This window comes from Marmota flaviventris, chromosome 6 (genome assembly GCF_047511675.1).
Source record: "Marmota flaviventris isolate mMarFla1 chromosome 6, mMarFla1.hap1, whole genome shotgun sequence".
NCBI classification, from domain to species: domain Eukaryota; kingdom Metazoa; phylum Chordata; class Mammalia; order Rodentia; family Sciuridae; genus Marmota; species Marmota flaviventris.
In genome coordinates, this window is record NC_092503.1 from 58553401 (window position 1) to 58558171 (window position 4771).

Here is a 4771-nt window from a genome sequence, read left to right on the forward strand (position 1 = left end):
TTCCTTCATACTATGCCTTAAAAAAAGCAAAACAAAACAAAAGTATGCAACCTTTGTACCTCTCTGAATTTTGCTGTTTCCTCTTTTTTTTTTTTTTTTGGAACAGGTGGTTTGTTTGAGGTGACTATTTTGGTACATCATTGATATGAATTAAGAAAAATATTTTTCTGATCACTCTTGATTATACTCTGAAACAGGGCTTTGCAATGTTTGTAATGCTTTTGGATCACCTGGGATTCTTATTGGAAATGCAGGTTTGATTCCACATGTCTGGAGTGAGGCTTGAGGTTCTATATTTCTAACAAGCTCCCAGGTGATGCTCAGACTGCTGGTAGAGGGAACACATTTTGAGTTATAAGATGTAAAAGTTACTCAAGGTATTTGTGGAGCATCAATATAGTAGGTATGTAGAACATGGTTCTAATGTGAAATCTGGTTTACTAAGATCCTAGGATAATGCCCTGGAAAGATGATTTGCTGCTTCATATCTGATGTTTTTCTACTGCTTCTTCACTGACATTTGCTCATGGGATTATTTTTGGTAATGGAATTTGTACTCTTTAATTCATCCTGTTCTACTCATTATAGAGAAATGACAAGTGACATCATGTCAGGGCACAACTTCAGACTTTTAGAGCACTTTTAATCTGATAACAATAGTATCTATTCTAAATAACTATAAATAAGTGTGCTCCTTTGATTTTAAAGCAAATGTTTTGCTTCTTGACACAAAAATGGTTTACTTGTAAGTGTTCCAGTCGACATAGAATGAGTTTCATATTTCCTTTGCTATTAGGAAAACACAACTTTTAAAGAATAAAGTTAAAAATTATTATAAGAATTTGATCTAAATTATGGCTAATATCTTGTCTTGCATTGCCACATTTTTTCCTATTGGAAACAAAATTTGCACTGTAGAATTCAATTGAAATAAAAGCAATATAAAATGTACTTTTGGCCAAGAATTTTAAAGATCCCAGGAGCTCAGTGGATATAATTATGTTATTAGATTAGTTTTTTTTTCTTTTTCTTTTAAATGATCCCTTTTCTGAAATAATTTAGGGTTGGAGTTGTCTTATTTAGCTATAAAGAGATGGGATTTGTGGAAATAACGTATTTGGCAAGGTTGAGTACATGGTATTACTAATACTTTTGCAACATGGTACAATCATTTACCTAGTATAAAGTAGGCTAAGAACAACCAGAGAAAATATTTTCTTCCCAGTGAGCATTAATGTTCTCAGTATTACCTGGCTATGTTAACAGGGGCAGGCATGTATGCATAGCTTGTAGCCATTTGCTTATCTTATCAAATACATTTTTGTTACAAACTGGCAGAGAATAAGAGGTGTGATAAAGTTTATAAGTTTAAGACATTTTTGTGTGTGTGTATTGGAGGGGCAGGGGTTTATCAGGGATTGATCTCAGGGGCACTCAACCACTTAGCCACATCTACAGCCCTATTTTGTATTTTATTTAGAGACAGGGTCTCACTGAGTTGCTTAGCACCTTGCTTTTGCTGAGGCTGGCTTTGAACTTTCAATTCTCCTATCTCAGCCTCTTGAGCCACTGGGATTACAGGAGTGCATAACCATACACAGCTAAAATAGTTTTTGAATTTATTTAGTATTGAGAATTCTGTGCCTGTAAATATAAATTCTTTTCAAATGTGAGAGTGTTTGACTTCTTTGTTTGCTTCTTAGGGGTCAGGCAACTTAGTAGTAATGATAGTAGTCATATCTTTTTTGGAAACTCTTTCTGGAAGATACCTGGTATGTATTCATGAATCAAAAAGACAAGTGGATGAATGCTCTCTAATTCATGTTTATCAGTTACAATAATTGCTACGTTTTACATATCCATTTTGGGATAATGTATGCATGCATAAAAATAAACCCATTTCCAGTGCAATGAATTCTTGTCAGAAGAATGATTTTAAGACTGTAAGCCAAGCTTTTGTCTATTATTAACCAAAATACTTCATTAAGTACCATGGAATGAGGCATCAAAGGTATATTTTGCAAAAAAGAAATAATTTCACTACAATGAATAGTTTTGCAGTTGTTCAACTAGGATGAGTAAGATAGGTTTGCATTATACCCACAAGTATCTGTTCAGAAAAGTATAGAAAACACTTACATTTGCAAAAGTTTCTTCTAGGAATAACTGAAGTGATTGCAATTCAATTCTTTTTGTGACACTGAGAGCATTATTTCATTCTTGATAAGGTGGTAAACTTTGAAAGAGTAAGCTTTTTATTTACTTTATAATGATTTTCAAACTGAAGTCACATCTCTGACTTGAATTTCACACACAGAGCAAACATTTTCTTTGAAACAGTTACTGAGGCTTTTTCTTGGTAATGATTAATGTATTCAGACCCTTTTCCCCAAACTTGCCACAGTATTTTTACATGGTAGAATAGAAAATTTGCAATAAGAGGGAATAATAAAGCTAACCTACACTTTTACTACTAATTTATTTGTAAAAACTATTTCCTTTGTCATATTCATTGGAGAAAACATTCTACTGAAGAAGGAGACCTATTCTTTCTTATTTAAAATGAGGTATTGCGGGGCTTGGGTTGGCTCAGCGGTAGAGTGCTCGCCTAGCATGTGCGAGGCCCTGAGTTTGATCCTCAGCACCACATAAAAATAAATAAATAAAATAAAGATATTTAATAAATAAATAATTAAAATGAGGTATTGCTATGTGTTTATGATGAGATGACTACTCTGAACCTCAAATCATACACATGTACATACAATTTTCAAACCACACAGCATCACTTCAGTTTTATTATCTTAGGTTATTCTCTTTATTTTAACTCGTAAGCATCTGAGTATATCTAAATGTTATATTTCCTCAGAGGTTCTTTAGGGTCATAAATCAATAAGCAACTTAGATCAGAACTCTAATTCATGTAGTAAAACACTTTTATTTTTACAATCTAAATGATACCCTTAGACATGCTCATCGATCATGAGTTGACAATTTTCCAACATCTCTAAGCTCTTCAGCTGACTTCCTGAGTGGTCTGGTTCACTGGTGTCTGACCTGTACCACTTCCATCCTGACTTCTATATGACTTGCTCCAACTCTCATGGATGTGGGAAGGTTGGCAGAAGAGAAGCTAACAGATTGGGCAGGTTGCCAGTACCACTGTAAATGGAGATGACCAAAGTGAAGGAGGGGTAGGGGTAGGTGAGTGGCAATCTAATGGTTTTGCATTGATCCAGAAGTAAAGAGGAGGGCAGGAGGCATGGATCTGAAATACACAGTCTACTTCCCTTGGTTTCATAAGCCCTAAAAACCAGTTGACAGAAAACGACTACTTATTCTGGCAGAAAACTGCTTTCTAAGCATGAGCTTTACAAAACCTTTCATCAGACCTGGTGGAGTTTAATGAAGGAAAGGAGGGGCAGTGTATGACAGGAAATGTCAAAGAATAAAGAGTGGCCTGAAAAACCCTTTAAAGTACCTGCTGGTAATGGTGTTACAGAAGTGGGTGAAGGTAAGACATTAGAATTTGAAATCAGAGTTTATTTTCTTTTACTTATTGTCTTAAGAACACTTAACATTAAGATCTCCCCTTTTCACAAATGTTTAAGTATACAGTACAATTTGGAACCCCTGCATGGTGTTGGTGGGAATGTAAAAATGGTACAAATGCTGTGGAAAACAGTTTAAAGTTTCCTCAAAAAGTTAGAAATTGAACCATCATATGTTCCAGCAATCAAAATACCCAAAGTTGTATAAATTTGGGATATTTATACAAAAGAATTGAAATCAGAATCTTGAATAGATATCAGAACTCCTATGGACAATTCTACATATGCTAATAACAATAGCCAAAATGAGGAAGTGAGAGGAATTTTTAAGTAGAAGGGTAATTAGGTATGCAGTCCAAATTTGCAGGAGGGTCTGAAATACCTGTGGCACAGCACTAGCTGAGCAGCATGCTAGGGGCTGAATTAAGGGTGAGGAGATTTGCTTAGTACAGAGGCAGTGATGAGAACTGGAAACTAGTGTCAAAGGAAATGATTCTTCCCCAAATTCCCAGACACCAGTGAATGGAGTTGCCATTAGTGACAGAATTACATGATTCTCTGTGGATGTGTTCTGAAGAAGAGGAAAAACGGGCAGTGATGGGAACTATAATGTAGGTACTGGGGAAACACCTCTTTCTCCAAAATGATTAGATAGGGTGTTTTTCTTTTTGTAGGTGATCATGTATTTTTTTTTTTCTGGATGTCCCAGAGTTAAGTTCGAAGTTCAACATGTACTACTGAAAGTTGTCTTAAATCTTCTAGAATCACTGCACTGTTCCCTGTCCCTAAAAGAAGATGCTGACTCTCATGAATTTTCTTCTAGAAGAATGAAGTTCCCACTGTATTTGATTTATAGCCAGGGAACTGCTTGGCCACTGGCATAATTGTTCAATCCCACTCCAATGTCTGGTAGGATGGGTTAATCTGGATGAAACAGACACTTCTCATCAAAGCAGATCAACACACCCCAATATGCCAGAGGACATGCTATGCCCTGGTGTGATGAAAGAAGGTGAAATTCCAGATGGACCCTGTGAATTGATTGGTCTGTTTAAGTCTGTCTTTAAGGGATTATCTTTGTTTATTTTAATACTCCAGGTGTGGCCTGTTTTCTCTTCAACTATTTATTGGCTCCTTGTTCTTAATCTGAAGCAAATGCATTCTTTGCTTACTGCTTTTGCTAAACCCTTAAATTCTTACACTTGTTGAGAGACTTACTT